This window comes from Vulpes lagopus, chromosome 10 (genome assembly GCF_018345385.1).
Source record: "Vulpes lagopus strain Blue_001 chromosome 10, ASM1834538v1, whole genome shotgun sequence".
Lineage (NCBI taxonomy): Eukaryota > Metazoa > Chordata > Mammalia > Carnivora > Canidae > Vulpes > Vulpes lagopus.
Window position 1 is genome coordinate 81020342 of NC_054833.1, and position 24406 is coordinate 81044747.

General features: G+C 45.9%; 1 protein-coding gene across 1 annotated transcript in view; it reads right to left on the reverse strand.

Annotated features, from left to right (window-relative positions):
- Positions 1-22793, reverse strand: part of ACOT11 (acyl-CoA thioesterase 11) — a 73698-nt gene extending 50905 nt beyond the window's left edge. The window contains exon 1 of the mRNA XM_041771999.1: positions 22598-22793. The gene's annotated coding sequence lies outside the window, so the exon portion shown is untranslated. The remainder of the gene's footprint in view (positions 1-22597) is intronic.
- Between the last annotated feature and the right edge of the window lie 1613 nt (positions 22794-24406).

Consider the following 24406-nt stretch of genomic DNA (forward strand, 5'->3'; position numbering starts at 1 on the left):
GTGGTATCAGTTCCCTCTCCCACCAACAGCATACGAGAGTTCTAGTTCCTCTCCATCCTCAAAGCACTTGGTCCATCACTTTAATCTGAATCATTTCAGTGGATTCAGAGTGCTTCTCATTGTGGGTTTCATTTATATTTTCCTGTCCATTGATGTTGTTAAGCATCTTTTCTATATACTGACTTACCATGATCTGTGTATCTTCTCTGGTAAAATATATATTCAAATCTTCTCCCATTTAAAAAAAATTGGATTGATGGTCTTATTATTAAATTATAAGGGTTCTTTATATATCTAAAAGAATTGAAAACAGGGGGCACCTGGGTGGCTCAGTGGTTGAGGGTCTGCCTTTGGCTCAGGTCGTGATCCTGGGGTCCTGGGATCCAGTTCCACATTAGGCTTCCTGCAGGGAGCCTGTTTCTCCCTCTGCCTGTGTCTCTGCCCCTCTCTCTGTCTCTCATCAATAAATAAGATCTTAAAAAAAAAAAAAAAAGAATTGAAAACAAGCTCTCCAAGAGATATTCGTACAACCTGCTACTATATGTATAGCAGCACTATTCACAGTAGGCAAAAGGTGGAAACAACCCAAATATTCATCGACTGATGAATGAATAAGCAAAATGTGGTACATGCATACAATGGAGTACATTCAGCCTTAAAAAGGAAGGAAATTCTGACATATGCTAGAACACAGATGAACCTTGAGGACATTATGCTAAGTGCAATAGGTCAGTCACAAAAAAACAAATACTGTATGTGCCACTATATGAGGTAACTAGAGTCATCAAATTCAAAGAAACAGAAAGTAGAATGGGGGTTGCCAGGGGCTAGGGCAGAAGGAAATGAGCAGTTGTTTAATGGATATAGTTTTAGTTTTGCAAGAAAAAAAAAGCCCTGGGGATTGGTTGAACAGCAATATGAATAGACTTACCACTATTTAACTGTACACTTAAAGTTAGTTAAGATGATAAATTTTGTTATGTATATTTTACCACAATTTAAAATTTCTTAGGGGCACCGGGATGGCTCAGTAGGTTAAATGCCAACTCTTGGTTTCCACTCAGGTCATGATCTCAGGGTCATGAGATTGAGAGTGCTAGGTCAGCAACATGCTCAGTACAGAGTCTACTTGACATTCTCTCTCTCTCTCTCTCCCTCCTCCTCTGCCCCTCCCCCCGCATGTGTGTGTGCACACACACACTCCCTCTAAAATAAACTTTAAAATTTTTTAATATGTTTATACATCTCTAGATACAAGTCCTATTGCAAAAATATTTTGCAGATATTTTCTCCAAATCTGGGGCTCATCTTTTCATTTTCATAATAGTATCTTGAAGAGCAAAATTTTCTAATTTATGATGAAGTCTAACATCAATTTTTACTTTATACCATAGACTTTTTGTGTCCTGCTTAAGAAATCTTTGCCAACTCCAAAGTCGCTAAGATTTTCTTTTATGGGAATGCCTGGGTGTCTCAGCGGTTGAGTGTCTGCCTTCAGCTCAGGGTGTGATCCTGGAGTCTTGGGAACAGGTCCCACATCGGGCTCCCTGCAGGGAGCCTGTTTCTTCCTCTCTCTGTGTCTCTGCCTCTCTGTGTGTGTCTCTCATGAATAAATAAATGAAATCTTTAAAAAAAAAAAAAAAGAGGAGCACCCTTTGCCTCAGGCCATGATCCCAGGGTCCCAGGATAGAGTCCCACATCGGGCTCCCTGCATGGAGCCTGCTTCTCCCTCTGTCTGTGTCTCTGCCTCTCTCTGTGTGTGTCTCTCATGAATAAATAAATAAAATCTTTAAAAAAAAAAAAAAGATTTTTTTAATTTCGACCCCCCCCCCAAAAAAAACTTTGTTTGCTTCTAGAAGTTTTATAGTTTTAGCTTTTATATTTAGACAATCATCTATTCCAAGTTAATTTTCAGATTCAGCATGAGGTAAAGATAGAGGTGTTTTTTTGTTTTGTTTTGTTTCGTTTCGTTTCGTTTTGTTTCGTTTTGTTTTGTTTTGTTTTTACATGTGGCTATCCAGTTGTTCCAACAATCTTTGTTAAAAAGATTATCATCTTCCCCATTGAATTAACCTTGGCACCTTTGTCAAAAGTCAATTTACTCTACATGTGGGGGTCTATTTTTGAACTCTACTTTGTTCTGTTGACCTACAGGTCTACCTTTAGATCAATACTATCTTTTCCTGACTACTCTCACATATAATAAGCCTTGGAACCAAACTACATAAATCCTACTAGTTTGTTCATTTTCAAAATGGTTTGGCTATTCGGAGTCCTTTACATCTCCATTTAAATCTTAGAATGGAGCAGCCTGGGTGGCTCAGCGGTTTAGCAACTGCCTTCAGCCCAGGACCTGATCTTGGAGACCTGGGATCGGATCGAGTTCCACGTCGGGCTCCCAGCATGGAGCCTGCTTCTCCCTCTGCCTGTGTCTCTGCCTCTCTCTGTGTGTCTCTCATGAATAAATAAAATCTTTAAAAAAAAAATCTTAAAATTTCTTTTCATAGATGATCATGATGTCTGCAAGTAAAGACAGTTTTACCTTTTTATTTCCAATCTCTATGCCTTTTATTTATTTGTCCTGACTAATTGCTCAGACTAGAAACTCCCAGCACAATGTTAAATACAAATGGTAAGATCCTGACATCCTCTCCTTGCTCTTGATCTTAGGGAGAGGCACCCAATCTTTAATCATTTTGTAAGATGTTAGGATGTTAGATTTTTCACAAGTGCCCTTTATCAGATTGAGGAAGTGCTCTTCCTTCTATTTCTAGTTTGCTGCAAGTTTTAATCAGGAATCGATGTTAGATTTTATCAAATGTTGGGCAGCCCCCATGGCTTAGTGGTTTAGCACTGCCTTCAGCCCAGGGTGTGATCCTGGAGACCTGGGATCAAGTCCTACATCGGGCTCCCTGCATGGAGCCTGCTTCTGCCTCTGCTGTGTCTCCACCTTTCTCTCTCTCTCTCTCTCTCTCTCTCTCATGAATGAATAAATACAATCTTTAAAAAAAAAATTTATCACATGCTTTTTCTGTATCTATTGAGATGATCATATGGTTTATCCTTTTAAATGTGTTGATATGGTGAATTATATTGATCATTTTTTAAATGTTAAAGAAACTTTACATCTCCAGGATAATATGCATTGCAAAATGATATATTTTAGTTTTGATATATTTTGGGTTTTGATTTGTTAAAATTTTATTAAGAATTTTTGCATTTCAGGGCACCTGGGTGGTTCAGTTGGTTAAGCGGCTGCCTTAGGCTCAGGTCATGATCTCAGGGTCCTGGGTTCGAGTCCAGCATTGGGCTCCCTGCTCAGTGGGGAGTCTGCTTCTCCCTCTCCCTCTGCTCCTTCCCCTATTTATGCTCTCTTTCTCTCTCTCCCTTGCTCTCTATCCCAAATAAATAAATAAAATCTTTTTTTAAGTGTTTAATACAATAAATTTCCCTCAATTACTTTAGCTGCATCCCCTAAACTTCAATATTGTGTTTTCATTTCATTCAGGTCAAAATTGTTTCTAATCTCTCTTGTGATTTCTTTTTGACCTATGAGTTATTTAGAAGTGCATTTCTATACCCTAAAATATGTGGAAACTTTCCAAATATCTTCCTGTCATCAATTTCTAATTTAATTCTATATGGTTACAACACTTTTAAATATATTAAAAGGCAACTCGGTCACTTAAGCCTCTGATTTTTGATGTCAGCTCAGATCATGATCTCAGGTTCATGAGACTGAGCCCTGTGTTGGGCTCCATGCTCAGCACAGAGTCTGCTTGTCCCTCTCCCTCTGCTCTCCCCCTGCCCTTCATACCCACTCCCCTATTTCAAATAAATAAATAAAGAGATAAATAAAATCTTTTATAAAAATTAAAATAAATAAATATTTAAATATATGAAACTTGTTTTATTGCACAGAATATAGTCTTCTATAGTATTTCATGTACATTCGGAAAGAATGCATATTCTGCTGTTATTGGGTAGAGTATTCTGTAAACATCAGGTTAAGCTGGTTGAGCATTGTTCAAATCTTCTATATTCTTTTTTTTTTTTTTTTTTTTAAAGTTAAGCAACTTGTTCAGGATCAGTCATTCAGTAAGTTAATTTTTTATTCATTTATGATAGCCACAGAGAGAGAGAGAGAGAGAGGCAGAGACACAGGCAGAGGGAGAAGCAGACTCCATGCACGGGGAGCCCGACGTGGGACTCGATCCCGGGTCTCCAGGATCGCGCCCTGGGCCAAAGGCAGGCGCCAAACCGCTGCGCCACCCAGGGATCCCCAAATCTTCTATATTCTTACTGACTTTTTATCTAGGTGTTTTATCAAATATGTTGAATGTGTTGAGATATTTTACCCTATTATATATTTGTCCATTTCTTTTTGCAGTTCTATTAGGTTTTGTTTCACATATTTTGGTACTCTGTTACTAAGTGCATAACCACTTAGAATTAATTAAGCAATTAATGAATTGGCCTTTTATCATTATGTGATGACCCTCTTTATTCCGGTAATATTCTTTGCTCTTAGACCTACTTTCTTTTGATTACTGCTAGCATAAAATATCTTTTTATGTCCTTTTACTTTTAACATATTTGTGTTTTTATATTTAAAGTATATTTTTTACAGTCTTATAAATAGTATATATTTGGGTTTTGCTTTTTTGAATCAAGTCTTAAATTTTTTCCCCTTTGATTGTAGTATTTAGGCTGCTTACACATAATGTGATTATTGGTGTAGTGAGGTTAAGTCTATCATCTTGCTAGGTTTTTTTTTTTTTTTTTTTTTTTTTTTTTTTGTCTCATCAGCCCTTTGTTCTCCTTTTCCCCTTTTATGCCTTTGAGTTACTCAAGCATTTATTATCATTTCATTCCTACATGGCTAGCAATAACCTAATTGTACATAAAAATGACTGAGAACCAGGACGCCTGGATGGCTCAGTGGTTGAGGGTCCACCTTCAGCTCAGGGCATGATCCCAGGGTGCTGGGGTCAAGTTCAGCATCAGGTTCCCCCTGGGGAGCCTGCTTCTCCCTCTGCCTATGTCTCTGCCTCTCTCTGTGTATCTCTCATGAATAAATAAATAATATCTTTAAAAAAAAAAAAGACTGAGGGATCCCTGGATCGCTCAGCGGTTCAGGGCCTGCCTTTGGCCCAGGGCGTGATCCTGGAGTCCCGGGATCAAGTCCTGCATTGGGCTCCCTGCATGGAGCCTGCTTCTCCCTCTGCCTGTGTCTCTGCCTTTCTCTCTGTGTGTGTGTCTATCATGAATAAATAAATAAAATCTTTTGTTTTAAATAAAAAAAGACTGAGAATCATATAAATATATCCCACTACATGGATTTTTGAATCTTGCACACATGATCATGTAACCACATGGCATGTAAGGACTGGTTGAAGTGTCTGCCCTCCTGCAATAGACTGCGCAACCTATGAACAATATAAGATTGGTGTGTCTTGGCCCTTGCACCTGCCATCATACCCAAAATAGGCACTCAATAATGTTTGCCAAATGGCCTGTGTAACCAACTGAGATGAACTGAAAGTCAAAGAACCTGTGTTTGAATCCAACTCTCCCAGGAAGCCCCATAACCTTGAGCATGTTACTTAATTTCCTTGATCTTCAGTTTCATTTGTTTGTAAAAGCCCTTTTAAAAACAGAATTGTATTTTAATTTTTTTTCCTAAGAAATATATCTATCCATATGGTTTAAAAATTAAATAGTACTAAAAGATTTATAATGAAAGGCAATGGTACTCTCCCTTTCTCCTCCTAACCACTACCCAAGAAGCAACCACTTTTTAATTCTTTCAGCTATTTCTTCTAGTTGTTATCTACAATTTTATAAATAACGTGCTTATACAGCAATTTCTCACTTTATCAGTTTCAAACATTATCTATAAGTGTCCTTCCATGACAGGTGATGACTTAACATGTACCACTGCTATAATTCTTCTCTCCCACACCAACAGGATTCTATCCATGGTGACCTTTGTAAAGTCAAGTGACACACATACACTCTTCCCCTTACTCCATAATCTACGGACAATTCTGCTTGATGCCTCACTTTGTAAACTGAGGATATTAGGGCCTTTTACTTTCCCATTCAGCTTTCCTCTCCCTCTTCTACTTTTCGGCTTCCCTGTCTGAATTTTTTTTTTTTTTTTTTTTTTTTTTTTTTTTTTTTTCCTGTCTGAATTTTTTAATGGTCAGAGTTGTTAACATTAAATTCTGTCCTGTGACCATAATTGAATCCTCAAAGCTTTGACTATAGGCTGATTCTAATATACAGTGTTTACATTATTATCAGCTAGGGGAATATTAGTTTTCCAGAGCCAGTTGGGTACTATTGCATTTCCTTCCTTACAGAGCTGTTTGTTTTTCCTAGGGTTTCTAATTATTTTTGTTTTCTAATTACCTCTTGTACTATTTTCCTTAATTTGTTCTCACTCATTAGATCTGAACAGGTTTACCTCTCTGTGCTTTCCATACACTTGTGGCTATCTCTATCACTGATCTATCACATCAGATGGTTTATCAAATCCACTCTTTTTTCTTCACAGAGCCGTCCATTCTCCCATTCCAATTTGGTCTTATTCTTTGGGTTACTGGATTAGACTGTACTCCACCTAGATGTGGAATTGCATGTGCCTGACCATTACAAAGGTAGGCCATGTGACTTGCTTGGCCAAGTTACATGTTTTCTTTTAGTTGTAAGCTCTAAAAGTGTATGATTTACCTCTTCCCCATGGGGGAGCCCATGGTGATGTGCAGCATTCAACACAGTCCTGGAATGAGAACATGGAACAGAGTCCCTAGTTGGCCTGTGATGGACACATTGGCCTGAGTGAGAAATAAACCTTTGTTGGGTTAAACCACTGAGACTACAGAAATGTTTGTTACCTCTTCATAACCTAGCCTTTCCCAACTAACATGGAAAATTGGTACCAGTAGGGGTCCCTAGGTGGCTCCGTCTGTTGAACAGCTAACTTAGCTCAGGTCATCATCTCAGGGTCCTGGGATTGAGCCCTGTGTCTCAGCACAGAGTCTGCTTCTCCCTCTGCTCCTCCCCCTTCTTGTGGTCTCTTTCTCTCTCTCTCTCTCTCTCTCTCTCTCTCTCTCTCTCTCTTTCAAATAAATGAAATCTTAAAAAAAATAAATAAATGAAAAATAAAAGTTGGTATCAGAAGTGGAATACTGCTGTAACAGAACCCAAAATATGTGGCATTGACTTCGCATTTGAACATGGAGGAGCAAATAAATTTATATTAAAGGCAATGATAAAATATTTGGTAAAACTATGTCCCACAGTAAGTGGGAGGGCAGATCAGAGTTCTAAAAAACTTGTAGTTCAATGAAAGAGGTTGGAAATAGAACATTAATACTGTGTATTAGTTGCTGTGAACTATGTTTGGCAATGTATACACTTTGAGAAAAGAATTGATAGGGTGCCTGGCTGGCTCAGCCAGTAGAGGATGAGACTCTTGATCTTGGGGACGTGGGTTTGAGGCCCATGTGTGGCATGGAATTTACTTAAAACTTTTTAAAAATTGAAAAGAATTGACCAGTTTGCAAGTAAGAATGAAATGGAACAGAAAGAGTCAAGATACTCAGGGACTTTCAAGAGTGCTTCTCAATCCCAATCTATAAAAGATGAAACTGAGAAGAATTTTGAGTGGAAAGACTAGGTGAAAACACAAATATTGCCATCACCCGTCTTGTGGGAACCCTTAAATGTGTTATGGGGTCAGTACTACAGTAAAGGCCCAGCAAATCTTTCAATTGGTCAAAATAGCTCAGGAAAAGGGATCTAGAGATGTGGATCTCCCAACGTGTCTGGTCTAGTAAGAAAAACAGAAGCTCCACCAGGAGTCTCAAGGAGATTTAATTCAGGCAGTTGGTGTTACCTCATGTTGAAAGTCTGAAAGAACAAAAAGAGGATGTTGATATCACCCAGCTATTAGTAAATCCAAGCAGGAGATACCAACCCTAGGGCTGAAGTAATGAGATACTAGTAATTGCCAAAAGCAGCTAGTCTTTAGGACGTCGGAATAGAAGGGAAGAGGTGTGGCTAGCAGAACTAAGGTTTGGGGAACCCCACAGCTACTCAGACCTGGCAGGGGAGTACCAATGGCTGGCGTGTGGACATTTGAGGGGGACACCAGGCAGCTGGTGATGGCACCTCTGGGGAACTGGCCCTCACACCCCTAAGAGATGTGTTTGGCTGGTACTGAAACTTTTGAGGGGACACGGATGTATCTGGGGCAGAAAGGGCCAAAAGAAACTGAAAGCTGAAGCCACAGTGGTCCTTTGCTCATGGAGGAATGCCAGTCAGTGCTGAAATTAGAAAGATAGTCCTGCTTCCCCTTCAGCCACCTTCTCATCTCCTGCCAGTTCTCTCACTAGAAGAATCTTACAGGAAGTCATCGGGCAAGGACTCTGGGGACGTGGCAGTTTGCTGAGTTCCAGTCAACACAAACCAACAAAGAGATGACAGACAATAGGAAAGCAGCCAGCACACCCAACAAAGCATGTTGGCCCCAGATACCCACATTTAAACTGAGGATATATGGGGGTGAGAAGACAAAGAAGCATAGCAAATCCTAGAAAAGACCTGGGTATGGTTTTAGCGGCACAGGGAACTGAGCAGAAACAAATAGATAAGACACCAACTAAGTTTTCTTTCTTTCTTTTTTTTTTTTTTAGGATTTTATTTATTTATTCATGAGAGCCACAGAGAGAGAGAGGCAGAGACATAGGCAGAGGGAGAAGCAGGCTCCATGCAGGGAGTCTGACGTGGGACCCGATCCCGGGACTCCAGGATCACGCCCTGGGCCAAAGGCAGGCACTAAACCGCTGAGCCACCCAGGGATCCCCCAACTAAGTTTTCAAGAGTGTTCTCGTTGCAAAAGAACTACCAGCGTGGCCTAAGAGACTGTAATGATGAAGTAAGAAAATGGCCCTCGGGTCCCTATTCCCCTGTGGGCAGAAAGCTGACTGAGAAAATCACACCATCCCCAACTTGGGGTAGACTCCCCAACATCATTTTCAGGTGTGGCCAAGGAAGATCATGGGAAAGGGGAAATCCTCATACAGAGTGCTGCAAAGGCCACAGAGAACAAGGCCTAAAGGAGCTATCCCCAGGGAGCAGAAGCTGAGCCTACCAGAAGATTATTTTCCATCTCTATGGAACAGGACCCTAAAAATGTCTGCCTAATAGAATTTCAGAATTGCCAGGAGCCACTGTCTACTTCTGGGTGTCTCCTGTTCTTTCCCTTTCTGAAAAGAATGTTTGTTATAATTACCATGTTCCGGGCGCACAATTTATACTGGGGGTAGGGGATTAGCAGGTACCATGTCTTCATTCCCTGGTTCATTTCTCTGGGTGAAGATGAGCCACATCTGGACCTGACTCAAGAGACATCTGGGCATCATCCAGGAGCCCTGCGCTTTCACTTGATGCTACAGTTGTAAGGGACTCCTGGGTTATCGGCCTCAGGGATTAGAGAGGGAGGAGAGGCTTTTGCTCCACACTCTCGCCAACATTTAGTGTTGTCAGTGTTTGGATTTTGGCCATTCTGAATAGATGTGGCATGCTATCTCATTGTTTTAATTTGCCTTTCCCTTATGACATGCTGTAGAGTAGCTCTTCATATGCTTATCTGCCATCTGTATAACTTCTTTGGTAAGGTGTCCGTTAAGACCTTTGTCCCATTTTTTAATCAGGTTGTTTGTTTTCTTATTGTTGAAACTCAAGAGTTCTTTGTATATTTTGGATAACTACCTTTATCAGATGTGTCTTTTGAAAATATTTTCTCCCAGTCTGTAGCCTGTCTTCTAATGCTTATTGATTTATTTTTAATAATCTAATGAAAGGACGCCTGGGTGGCTCAGCGATTTAGCACCTGCCTTCAGCCCAGGGTGTGATCCTGCAGTCCCAGGGTCAAGTCCCACATCAGGCTCCAGGATCGAGTCCCACATCATGCCTGCTTCTCCCTCTGCCTGTGTCTCTGCCTCTCTGTCTCTCTCTTTGTGTCTCTCATGAATAAATAAATAAAATCTTTAAAAAAAAAATCTAATGAAAGATCTGTGAACCCACCACTCAAATTTTAGAGCATTAGGTTTACCATTTACTTATATTGTCCTCTCCATCCCATGTCCCTCCCCTACCTCAGGGAATCACTAGCCTAAATTTTATATTTATCATTTCCTTGCTTGGAGGAGGAGGTTTATTGTTGTTTCATTACTGCAAATTGGTGTTACAAAGATTCTCACACATAACCCCTAGGTATATACCTAGTAGAATTGCTGAAATATAGGCTGGGATAATGACCAATGTTCCAAAATAATAACTTGTTTTCAAAGTGCTTGTATCTGTGTGTGGTCCACCAGCAATGAGTAAGCAGTCCCATTGATCCACACCTGCCATAATTGTCAGACTCCTAATTTTGGCCAATCAAATGTAAAGTGATATTTCATTGTTATCTTTGCTTTTGTTTCCATGATTACTAGTAGGTTGAGCATCTCTTCAGATGTTTATTGGCCGTGTGTGTTTTCTCCTCTAAGAAATGCTTGGTCGGGTGTTTTTTCCCATTTTTTGATTGGGCTAGTTTTCCTTTCTTACCAATTTTGCATGTTCTTAATCCTTATCTTTTATCAACAACATGCATTTAAAATATGTTCTTGCGTTTGTAATATTTTACTTGCTTTAAGATTTATTTTGGGGATCCCTGGGTGGCGCAGCGGTTTGGCGCCTGCCTTTGGCCCAGGGCGCGATCCTGGAGACCCGGGATCGAATCCCATATCAGGCTCCCGGTGCATGGAGCCTGCTTCTCCCTCTGCCTGTGTCTCTGCCTCTCTCTCTCTCTCTGTGACTATCGTAAATAAATAAAAAAAACAAAAATTAAAAAAAAAAAAACAAACAAACAAACAAAAAAAGATTTATTTTGGCGGGCACCAGGTGGTTCAGTGGTTGAGCATCTGCCTTTGGCTCAGGTCATGATCCCGGGGTCCTGGGATGGAGTCCAGCATCAGGCTCCTCACAGGGAGCCTGCCCCTCTCCCCCTACTCATGTTCTCTCTCTTTCTGTGTCTCAAATAAATAAAATTTTTTAAAAAAGAATTACCCCAAGTTTCAATAATGTTCACTTACATTTTCTTCTCAAAGTTTCAAAGTGTTGTTTTTGATATTTAAGTACCTAAATGATTTGAAATTGACTTTTTGGCAAAGAGTTGGGTCCAATTCAATCTCATTTTTCCATACCTGTAACTAAGTCCTCTACTTCATTTATTTTATGTTTTCTCTTTCCCCACTGGGGAAATTGAGGCCAGAGAGATTCAGCAACTTGCCCAAGATCACACAGCTAGTAAATGTCAAAGCCAGGATTCAAAGCCAGGCAATCTGGCTCCAGAATCTGCCATCGTTTTATCCACGCTGCCATACTGCTTTCTGTTCCCCTCATGTAAATTCCATACAGAGGTCTGTGTCGGGCTGTCGATCCTATTTCACTGGTCAATTTGTCCATCCTGTGTCAACCCCACACTGTTCTATTAAAGCTTTATAATAAATATGGATATCTGGCAGGGCAAGGCTACCTGCCTTATTCTTTTTCAGAAATGGCTTGGCTAGTTTTGGGATCTTTATTCTTACATGTACATTTCAGAATCAATATGTCAAATTCCATGGAAATCCCTCTTGGAGTATTAGATCGGAGATGCATTAAGTATGTTTAGATATTAATAGATTAAATTTTTTAAAATTTATTTATGATAGTCACACACAGAGAGAGAGAGAGAGAGGCAGAGACATAGGCAGAGGGAGAAGCAGGCTCCATGCACCAGGAGCCTGACGTGGGACTCGATCCTGGGTCTCCAGGATCGCGCCCTGGGCCAAAGGCAGGCGCCAAACCGCTGCGCCACCCAGGGATCCCAGATATTAATAGATTAATTTTCAGTGGTGCCTGGGTGGCTCAGTCAGTTGTGTGTCTGACTCTTGGTTTCAGTTCAGGTCATGATCTCAGGATCGTGGGATCCAGCCCCGCGTCAGGCGGACTCTGTGCTCAATGAAGAGACTGAGAGATTCTCTCACTCTTTCTCATTTCCCCTCTGCCCCTCCTCCAGCTCATGCTGTTTCTCTCTCTCTCAAATATATAAATACATACATACATACACACATAACTATTTTTTAAAGTAGATTAATTTTGGGAGATTGATTGATTGATTTTTCCTCAATGTTAAGTGTTTCCATCTATTTAAGTCATCCTTAATATCACCTTGTTAAGTGTTAATATTTTTTTTTCACGCTAGCTTTGAACATTTTTATTCCTTAGGTACTTTATTCCTGAGATACTACTTTTGCTCTTAGGGACTTAGTTTTTATAATATTTTCTTAACCTGGGGTTCATGGCTACCAAGGCATCCATGGCTGGGCTGCAGGACCTTCTGAAGGTAAGTGCATTTTGTGGAAGTACAGAATTTCCATTACATTCCCAAATAACTATTGCCAACAGTACTGAACACTTCTCATGTGCCAGGCAGTCTGCTGAGCATTTTCAAGCCCCACAACCACCCTGGGAAATAGATGTGGGTTATTCCCACCATTTTGGGGATGAGGACACTAATGCTCAGAGGGGTTACATACTTTGCCTGAAGTCACACAGCTAAGAACTTAACAGCCAGCATTCAAATCCAAGCTGTCTGACCCAAAGCTATACAGGAAACCTCTATAATCTGTAACCTCCAAAGAGGTGACTCCTGTTTGAGTCCTCAAAGAGAGACTCCTGCTCTGGGGCACTTGGCCTCTCTGGATTCCTGTTTGTTCATCTGTAAAATGGGTAGAGAAGAATTACGGCTCCACCCGCCCTTCAGGACTGTTAGGAGAGTCAGTCAAGGCCAAGGATGGGAAAGAGGCTCTAAGCTGCAAAGTGAGGCAGCAGAGATGGCAGAGGAGGCCGGGGCTGGGGCATCTCTCCCACCACCATTGCCAGCTTCCCAGGGCAGCCTCTTCCCAGGAGGTGGAGGACACTCAGGCTGAGTTTGGGAGGGGCTGTCCTGCCTAAACCCTGTGCACAGGTGAGGACACAGAATCAAACATGGTCCCATGGGGAAAGGCTCACATCTGGTGGGTCCCTCTATAAGGGGCAATGAATGACAAGAGATGAAAGTGCTGTGACAGAGTTAGGCCTGGGGTAGAATAATCACAGCGAGGTGCCTGGTCCAGCTTGGGGAGCCAGGGAAAGCTTCCTGGTGGAGGTGCTCACAGGCTTTCCTTGCTCACACCACCCTGGCCAGGGCCCTTCTCCCTCACTCCCCTCAAAGCCTCCTCCACTTCCCCTTTGGAGCAGCCACTGAAGTCACTTCAGTCAGCCTCTGAAGGTGTGCATTCGGGCTACATGAGCTCCTCAGGGCCCACCTCACTCTTGCCCACCCCGTCAAGTCCACAAGTCCTCCCCACAGGCCACTGGCCCCTCGCTTCTTGGCCCCTCTCTGACACCCCTTACACCCCAACCCTGCTGACTGCTGCAAACTCACCAACTTTTTTTGCCTCCCCCACTCAGGACCTGTTGCACCCTCTCCACTCCTCCTGGGAGGGCTCCTTCCCAGGACACCTCCTCAGAGACACATTTTCTGATTACCCCACATAACAAAACTCTCCTCTAGACTTTCTACTCTCAGTCCCTAGTTGATTTCTTTCATAGTTCTTATTATAATTTCCATTTATTTTATTTGTCTTTTCGTTTTTCTCTCTCCTCTCCCTCCTATCTCCTCCCACTATAAATGTGTCATGAGGGCAGGGATCCTCCCAGCCCTCACAGTGCCTGGCCCCCACAGGCACCCAATAAATATTTGTTGGAGGAATGAATTCATGAATGAATAAGTGAATTAACTGGATCTTAAAGGATCTAGAGCTGTGCTGATATAATAGGCACTAACCACATGTGATTATTGAAACTCAAATAAAAGTAGACGAATGTAAAAAAGCCGTTCCTTGGTTGCACTAGTCACACTTTAAGTGTTCAGTATCTACACGTGGCCAAAGGCCACCCTACATGACAGCACAGATATAGGACATGTCCATCATTTCAGAAAGTTCTATTGGACCATGCTGTGCTGGAAGACCTTAAAGGCAGAGAAGGTAGACGAAGACATTTTGAACAGAGGACAAGGGCAGCCCCAGTGTCCCAGCGGTTTAGCGCTGCCTTCAGCCCAGGGTATGATCCCGGAGACCCAGGATCGAGTCCCATGTCAAGCTCCCTGCATGGAGCCTGCTTCTCCCTCTGCCTGTGTCTCTGCCCCTCTCTCTGTGTCTCTCATGAATAAATAAATTTTTTTTTAAATGGAACAGAGGACAAGTATGTACCACATCCTACCATTGTGAGAGAGCCTGGTGACATTGTGTTCTGGAATAAAGAAGGGGAGCACATCACCCCCATCTTTACACAGCCCTATTTGTTGTTAGAAAGTTTAGTTTAAGGTAGGAAGAATGTCAGAGATGAGAGAGTCCTAGGAAATCAGCTGGTCCCATCCATCCCTCTTAGAAGTAGCCCAAAGAGGGGAAGAGACTTACCCAAGGTCACAGGGAAGGTCACATGAATGGACCAGAACCCAGACCTCCTGACTTCCAGTGCCCCAGTGGTTTCACCCTGTCATGTCCACAGGCACCTCTTCCCTCCCTCCCAGGGGTTCCCACAGGGGCTCCTCCACAGCCAGGCTGTGGGGCAGGTGGAGTCCCCCGGGCTGTCATCCTCAGCACTCACACTGGCCGCTCTTATTTACTCCCTAAAGCAACCCCCCAGCCTCTGACCCCTAGAAATTTTAGACATCCCAAGGAGAATAGCTGCTTATAACCATTTGCTAATTACACGTATGGATGTCAATTAATTCATTTAGCTAATTAGCCACTCGATGAGCACCACGCACCAAAGAACTGTAAAAGACAGGCATATGGTGAAGGGGGGGAGGGTGGCCGGGTGCTGTGCAGAGTGCAGGGATGGGGGAGGGAGGGTGCAATAGCTGCAGCTCCTTCCCAACCCCCCATGACGGGAGCGAGGCAGCTAATGGCTATAGGGGAATGAAGCTGCCGCTGCCATAAAACACAATTATGCTTTCCACTAATAGTGTGGGGAAACCACATGTGCGCACACAGGCGCACATCCATATGCGAACATTTCTGTTTCCACACACACAAATCCACAGGCTCACAGACATAACATGTGCATACCCATAAGCACAGTGCACATACACATTTACACCCGGGGACATGCACACATGTGGACATGTGGGGTCAGATGCAATCAATCCACAGGAATTTCCTCTTATTTTTTTTTAAGATTGATTTATTTATTTGAGAATGCGCACAAGCACAAGTGGGGGAGGGGCAGAGGGCGAAGCTCTTCACCAGACTACCCCACTGAGCATAGGGGAGCCTGAACCTGAGATGACCACCTGAGCTGAAACCAAGAGTCAGACCATTAGCCGACTGAGCCACCCAGGCGCCCCTCCACAGAAACTTTCTTAATCAAGTCCTGCCTTTGGCAGAGGCTGGAGGAAGGAAATTCTCTTTTATTGCACCTGACTTTGAGCCAGACGTTGTGCTCAGTTCTCCTGTGTACATTATTTAACTTAAACTTCAAATAACCCCACAAAGAATGCACTATCTTCACTTTACAAATGAGGAAAATGGGGCTCAGAGAAGCTAAGACATTTGCCCAAGGCCACACAGATGGCAAATGGCAGAGGAAGGCTAATCCCCACAAGTCCACGACCAAATGCTTCAGGGGACAGGAGAAGGGAGAAGGGGCTTTTCATCTGCTTGCAGTTGGTGGGCTTTGGGGAAGATAACCTCTTCTCAGAGGGACCAACTGCTTCTACAGAATGAAAATGGACTGTTCACAGGCTTTGTGCCACAGAGATAAGAAGAAAAATTGAACGCTGGAAAGGGGACATACACTTGGGACTCTATCACCAATGTCATTGTCACTGATCTTCATCCCATGAGTCGGCCCTGGTACCACCTCTGTGCCAGGCAGGCATTCAGGACACAAGGTGAATAAGATCTGCACTCACACGGACAGCCCAGGTGGCTCAGGGGTGTAGCGCTGCCTTTGGCCCAGGATGTGACCCTAAAGACCAGGGAGTCCACATCGGGCTCCCTGCAGTGAGCCTGCTTCTCCCTCTGCCTGTGTTTCTGCCTCTCTTTCTCTCTGTATCCTCCATGAATAAATAAATAAAATATTTTTTTTAAAAAAATCTGTGCTCACAGCCAGGTGAGGCAGGCAGAGTGACACAGGCTGTCTCCGGAAGAACAAGCACTTGAACTGGCTGTCTGGGTGGAGGGCCCTTGCTTTCCCCAAGTTCCATGCTCCCTCTTTCTTCCTGTACTCCAGAGGGACTGAGTTCAGAAGTCAATGGTGGGCAGCCCCGGTGACTTAGCAGTTTAGCGCCGCCTTCAGCCCAGAGCCTGATCCTGGAGACTCGGGATTGAGTCCCACGTCTGGCTCCCTGCATGGAGCCTGCTTCTCCCTCTGCCTGTGTCTCTGCCTCTCGCTCCTTCTGTGTCTTAAATAAATAAATAAATAAATAAATAAATAAATAAATAAATACTAAAAAAAAAAAAAAAAAAAAGATGTCAACGGTAAAGCCCTGGAACTCCCTGCAAGAGCCTCTCCCATCTTCTCTCAGGCCTCCTCCCCAGGATCCTGCCCTGGCCCTTCACACCCTTCCTCATCCCCACAATGACTGCAGGATTCAGCCTCCCCCACAAAACAAGCCTGAATGTTTCTCCCATTTTAGGGGAAGGGAAGAAAATTTAACATCCCTCTTCCAGCCTTCCCTCATGCCATTCACCAAACTGACGATAGGGGACGACAGGTGATTGATTTACTCAATCTATTCAACAAATATTCCAGAGCATTCCTGTGGTCTAGAACCAGGTGGTCTCAAGCCATCCCTTAAACCATCATAACAGCAGCAAAATTTGCCACTTGCTTCTCAACCCCCAGCTCACATCAGCTCACGTCCAGTACTTCTGTTAAAAAATCTCTGTCATAAAAAAAAAAAAAAAAAATCTCTGTCATGAGGCACCTGGCTGGTTTAGTCCTTGGGGCATGCAACTCTTGGTCTCAGGGTTGTGAGTTGAGACCCACGTTGGGCATGGAGCTTACTTAAAAAAAAAAAAAAAAAGCTTTCTGTTGCAAGTGATAGCAAGTCCAACACAATCAAGCTTCAGCAGAGGGAATGTATTGGCTCACATTACTGAGAAGTCAAGGGGTACTGGGCAGCTTTAGGCACAGCTTGATTCAGGGGCTCAAGCAAAGTCATTAGGACCTGCTTTCTCTATCTCTTGTTCTTACTTTCTCCTGTGTGTCGGCTTCTTTCAAAGCTCCACCTGGTGATAAGCTTCTCTTCCTCTCAGATTCAAATCCACTAGGAAAGGAGCACCTGGGTGGCTCAGTGGTTGAGTGTCTGCCTTTGGCTCAGGTCATGATCCTGGGGTCCTGGGACCAACTCCCACATCAGACTCCCCACAGGAAGACTGCCTCTGCCTGTGTCTCTGCCTTTCTCTCTGTGTCTCTCATGAATAAATAAATAAAACCTTTACGAAAAAAATCCACTAGGAAAGGTGTGCTTTTCCAAGACACCTACAGAAGCACTGGGATTTGCTCTGATTGATGGGCTCAGGGTATCCAATCACCCTGGCTAGGAGAGTGTCATGTTCAGACTAGCTGAATTCAGGAGTGTCCCACACAAGATCCACCCAAACCACACAGACTGAGAGCAAGGGCAGATGGGATCCCTAAATGTCAGAAGGGGAATGTATGGAAGGCTTCAAGGCAAGCTACCAATACCCACTACAGTATTCCAAGTGTTCAAGGTAGGCAGGGTGGGGAAATAGCCATTTTGCAGCTAAAGACACAGAATGAGAAAGGAGATAATAAAGACCACACAGATTGAGTCAGGGTTTGAACCAATTCCTCTTCACTTCCACCTTGAACCCCCAGCCCAACACGCATCTGGCAATACTCTCCAGGCCTCCAATCTGGAGTTAACCATCTTCCTGGGGTCTGCTGTCCACCAAGCAGGAGTCTGGGCTAGCAGGGCCTCCTGACTGAACAGAAAAGACCTCCAAGGCTGGGGACTTTGTGAACGTCTCCCTCTTCTGTCTACATAGGTGCCAGAGTCCCAGCCACATCCCTTCGTGCTCACTCCAGGACAAGCTGAAAGCCTGCAACCAACTCTCCCCAGGCTTCTTCCTGCCAAGGGGTGGTGGGGGCAGGCCAGAAGGGCCCAGAGGCAGCCCCAGCCACTGACCCTGGGGAACTGAGGATAAAGGCCAGCTTCCTGGCCTCGTGGGTGGCATGACAAGGTGGAGCTCATTCTACCCAGCTGCCCACAGTAGTGACTGGCCTGATAACATAACATTTACTGGCTGCCTTCCCTGTCCCACCACTATCCACCCCACTTTCCCTGCTTCCTGGGATCACCCTTCAAACAGGCTTACATTCAAATCCTTGCCTTGGTATCTGTTTGTGGGAAAATACAACTTAAGGTATCCCCACCCCCACCCCCCACCCCACCTCCGGTTCTTCTGTAACATGAGGGTTCAGGAAACCTGAGGGAATTCAACTAGATGGACTGTCAAATATTTCTCTAGTTAGAATGACTTTTTATCAAATGCTTTTCTTCTCTGTCAGGCTTCCAAACCCTGCCCCCTCCCGAAATCCAGGCCTCTGTGCTCCCTCTCCTGTGCCCCATAGAGTCCCCCGTACCCCACAACCCTTTTGAGTCCTGTGAATTCCTCAGTCCCTGGCATCCTCTGAGTCACAAGCATTTTTCTTCCCTGCCAGGTTGTGTACTGAGAGGAGGCAGGAACTTTCGATCCCTTGGTGAGGGAGGCAAGTCATGGGAATGGTGGCAGTGTGCTCCCTCTCCATGCACCTAAAAAATCAGACATATTCCATACCTCAAAAACAAGTTTCCTGTTGAAAACCTTCGTTGTGTTTATGTATTCTTTGTGATATGTAACTTTGGCCTGATTATGCTGGAAGAACTCTTGCCCTCCTTCACCATGGAAACCCTTACAAAAGCCTCTTGCATTAACCCAACCTTGGAGTCCGCTATATTGAAGGGCTCCAGATTGAGCAGGTCCTGGGTTTCTCCCCAGCATCAGGAACGGATGTGAGAGCTCTGTCTATCTTTCTATCTGCTTTTACTTGCCTCCTACCATTGCCCTCACAAGGACCAACTTCCCTATCTTTCTCTGGAGTATTTGGAGATGAGGGTATTGGTTATCAAATGCTAAGTAACAAATCAAACCAGAACTTAGTGAACCCAATATTTCATTATGCTCACAAATTCTGTGAGTCAAGATTTCAGGAAGCTGGGCAGTTCTCATTTCAGGTCTTCCATGTGATTGCAGTCAGATGTCAGCCAGGGCTGCAATCCCCTGAAGGTTTGACCAGGCCCAAGGATCTGCTTCCAAGGTGACCCACTCATGTGGTTGGTAGGTGATGCTAGGGATTGGCTAAAGGCCTTGGCTCCTCCCCATGTGGGCTTCTCCACAGGGCTGCTCCAGCCCTCTTAAGGCATGGCAGCTAGCTTCCCCTAGAGCAAGACAGCCAAGAATCTAAAGCAGGAGGGGCAATGCCTTTTGTGATCCAGTCTTGAAAACCACCTTATCTCTCTCATCTAATTCTAGCGTCCACACAGGGCCAGACTTGATTCAGATGCTCCTGCAAACGATATGGGTAACTGGGGCCATGTTGAGGGCTGGCTACCACAGGAACTTTAATGAGAGCCCTCTCCACCCCAGGTACTCAGCCCATACTGCCTGATGTTCAGTCCTGGTCCCTCCCCGATACACCTCTCTTCCTTCACCACCACCACCACCACCACCTCCTCCCTAACGCCCCTAACATGAGACTGGTGTATAATAGCATGTACCAAGAATTCGGGACAGCACAGGCCTGGGGCCCAGAGCAGGAAATGTCTGCAAAGCTCTTGTCTGCCATTGCTGTTTTGAAGCTCATCACCATTCCCCTTAGTGTCCCTCCCTCGAGCCATGCTCCTCTTGCAAACTCACAGGACTCCTAGGGTCCGGGAGGGAAGCCCCATCATCTTCTGCTGCCCTCCAGGGACAGAGGCCCCAGGAGGCTCAGAAGGGAAGAATGGGCTTTATTACTGATGGGGTAAGATTGGGGGATGAAGGTGGGGGGACCTTCTCCCTACCCCACAGACTGTAGGATGACAGTCTCCCTGCTCCAACAACCAGCACCAAAAGAAGAGAGAATCCACTCCAAAGGCTGCCTATACTCTACCAGAGGAGACCCCAAACAAGAAATGCCCAGCCTGAAGTTCCCAGAATCTGTGGGCCACAGGGTCTATGAGCAGAAAGCAGGATGCTTTTAAGCCACCTGGTTTGGGGATAATTTGATCTGCAGCATTAAATGACCAAAACCCCCTAGTTCCAAATACACCACATTTCTGCCCCAGGCTAACCTGACCCAGGGGTGTCAGGCTGTTTGCAATTTTGTCAATCAAATGGGTCACTCCTGCTCTCATGTGGGAACAGGCAAGACGATTGGAGAAAGGGGCGAAAAGCATTCACTGCAATAATCTTCAACTACAGCAGGCAGGCAAGGGGAATGAAGACAGGGCCGCTCCTCAGACCACATCCGCACACTGTGCCTTGTTTTCCCCACCCCTGTGCCCAGCTCCCTGGGTACAACCCTTAATCCTTGTTTCTTCAAGCAGTTTGACAATTCGTCCTCTCCTTCCTTGGAGAGACGCCTTCCCCACCCACCCCAACCCCAAGTCTCCACACCAGCATACATAAATGCATAGGGCCCAGCTGAACACAGTCCAGCCTCTGCCTCCGGCAGCACAGAAACCCAGCAGATGCTGGACATTACAGCTTGCTCCTGGGCTTACTGAATGAAAGTGGCCGCCCACACAAGGAACCAGCCCTGGGAGGGTAGGCTAGGGTGGGTAGAAACTTCATATTCCTGGAGTTTGACCACACCTGGGAGGAAAAGCATAAACTATATTTAAGCAAAATGGAGGGTTTCTTGGGAGGTCAGTGGGATAGCCCACTAAACAGCAGGGATCTTGGCAGGAAGCGGGGTGGTGGCTCCAGGGGCCTTGAGAACTAGAACATAAACCACACTTTAACAATGATTATGTGTGGAGAATAGGGCCATGGAAGACTGTGTTTCCTTCATACTGTTTGGATTTCTTTCTCAATACTCATGTAAAATCAACAATAAGAACATTTCCATTTAGGGCAGCCCTGGTGGCGCAGCGGTTTGGTGCCGCCTGCAGCCTGGGGTGTGATCCTGGAGACCCCGGATCGAGTCCCACATCGGGCTCCCTGCGTGGAGCCTGCTTCTCCCTCTGTCTGTGTCTCTGCCCCTCTCTCTGTGTGTCTATGAATAAATAAATAAAATCTTAAAAAAAAAAAAAAAGAACATTTCCATTTAGGGACACCTGGTGGCTCAGTGGTTGAGCATCTGCCTTTGGCTCAGGGTGTGATCCCGGGGTCCTGGGATTGAGTCCCTCATTGGGCTCCCCACAGGGAGTCTGCTTCTCCCTCTGCCTGTGTCCCTGCCTCTTTGTGTCCCTGCCTCTTTCTCTGTATCTCTCATGAATAAATAAATAAAATCTCTCTCTGAAAGAAAAAAAAGAACATTTCCATTTAGAGAGAGCAAAGTAAGTTTAGATCAAGGGGTGAAGGGGTGGGAGGATGCCTGGAGCCTCACAACCTATGCCCCAGTCAGCACCCACCCACCCCCACCCCATTCCCTACCAAGGCTCCCGAGCAATCCACTGGACGATTTCTCAAGATCTTCCAGCTCAGACCTGTCATCAAATGCTGCCAAGCTGGAGCTGTTCCAGGTCCGAGCCCGGCCTCACCTGCCCTGCCCTGGCCCTGGGATGGCAGCCAGCACCCCACGTGGAGGGACGTGGGCCCCCACTGTTGATGTGCTGACTGCTGACAAATGATCCTGCCTTCGCCATGAGCTGTGACACCCAGGCCCATCCGTCAGCTGCCCAGCCAGCGCCATTGGAATTTAACGGTGTCATGACAGGAGTGATTACAATTGTTAATCACCTCCCAGCCCTCAGCAGCTTCCCCAGGTACTCAGCCATGTGGCAGCTGCACGCGCACCCCAAGCCCACACACACCTCTCCCGGCCTCGTGGACCATCCCGCCTCGCTCCCCAAGGCCCTGGGATTCGGGCACGCGCAGTGCAGTGGGGCGCTCCGAGGCACCGGCACGTCCCCCACGCCCCAGCCCTCTGAGGGCCCGAGGACTTTCCCCACTGGTTTAATTTATGGAACCCGCGCTGTCAGAATCCTGAAGGGAAACACTGGCCACATCACTATCTGCTCACAGTCAATGGCTCCCCACTGCCACAGCATAAATTTAAACACCTCAGCTTGGGGTTCTAAATGTTCCACGGAGGAACGCCCACAGAGGAGGTTTCCGCCTTCCTCTAGGCATCTCTCCTATTACTCAACTCTGCACAGTCTGCCGCCAGGCCGCCCCCCCCCCCCTCCCGGGGAGCCCTTCACCCAGAGCTCGGCACATTCCACCCCTACCTGCTCTTCCAGGCCTGCATCCGCGGCTACCTCCACAGAGGACGGCGGGGAGGGAGGACGGCCCGGATCCTCTCTCCTGCCCCCCACACCCCACGCCAAGTCATTCTGGCCTCCTGGGATCGCCCAGAGCACTTCCTCTGGCCCCCGCCTTTGTCACTCCTCAAGTCCCTGGTGTAGCTGAGGCCTGTGTCCCCGTCCTGTCCTCCCTCAGCCGTGAGCTCCTCAGGGCAGGGCGTCGGCACTCAGCCCAGGCCCTGCATGCAGTACGTGCTCAGAATCAATGGGTGAGTCTTCCCGCTGGCCCCGGAAGGAGGAAGTAAACATGGCCCAAGAAGAAGGCAGGGCGTGCCTGCTGCCTCCTCCCCAGGGGACCCTGTGCCCCCGTCCAGGCCCTCACCACCTTACGCAGCAGGAATGTCCCCCTCACTGGTGCCCCGCAGCTCCCCACCACCCCCTGGCAGCTAACGCAAGCCTTCAAAGCTGCAGGCTGCATCCTGCCGCTCTTGGGCTTACAGCCTTTATCACCTGAAGGGTAAGTTCCTTAGTGTAGCATTCAAGGCCCTTCACGACCACGGCGGGCACACTCAGCGCTGGCCTCACGGCTCACTGTCACTCCTCCTTTGAAGACGACAGCCAAGGCCACAGGACCCATGTTTGCACCTCATGTGCTCCCCACCAGTCACAGGTGACCGGGCCTCAGCTGGGCCTACCTGGTCCAAGCTCAGCCCATTACATGCTCTCTCTTCCCATGAGACCTGGGCTTCCCGGATGTGAATGGAGGGTATCTAGGTGCTCAGGAGCCATGGGGAGGTTATCATCCACTTAGAGACCAGAGAGGACACGTGAAGGGGCACAGAAAGAAGGGAAAGGAGAGGACCACAGGGAGACAAGACTCCGGACTCAGTTCCAATGGCTTCCGGACAGGCTCTCTTTGTAACATTGTCCTCCCCTCATACTCTGGTTTCTCTTCAATGTGTAAAAGGGCAAAAGGAAATTTTGTTCACCCAAACATGTATAGTTGGGAACAAATATTACATGTGCAATGAAGAAATTCTCTGCAGAACCAATCTGGGGTGCAGTAGGGACCTGGGGGGTGCAAGTTCCAAGGGCTTGTCCGCATTCCACAGGTTGGGGAGCTGCCCTCTGAGAGACAGATGAGAACATCAAGCTGCTTCTAGAAGGTGTCTGCAGCGGGGATTCCAGAGAACCACCATGTGGATTTCAGCCCCCGGCTCTACCACTCGCTGACTGGGTAATAAGACAGGACCAGTGGACTCTGGCTTTAGTTTCCTCATTTGTATGACAGGCGTGCTGATGGGAAAGGGACCTACCTCAACGGGTTGTTGAGACGACTTGAGGCACTTCACAGTGCCTGGTAACAGCCAGCGCCAGCAAACATTAGCAACAGTGAGGGAAGTGGCTGCTGTCGACATCGAGTCCCTGGAGTCCTGAGATCACTTTAGTGTGCAAGGAGCTGGGGCACAGGTAAATCTGAGAAGAAAAGAACATAAAGCGGACTATTGGCCACTGCGTTCCCGGGGAGGGGGCGGTATTCTGGGCATGAGGCACCCCGACTCCCTGCTCTCACGGGGCTTTAACACCTGAGGGGAACAGGCAACTCACAGGGTCCTTTCAGATGATGACCCCAACACAACAATAGCCGGGAAGACAATGGGGGTGAATGGAAGGAAGTCTTCTCTGAAGACAATGGGGGTGAATGGAAGGAAGTCTTCTCTGGAGCTGGTGGTCAGGGAAGGAGGTAGAGATAAGGACAGAATGCTCAAAGGCACGGGCCCTGAGGAGGGAAGC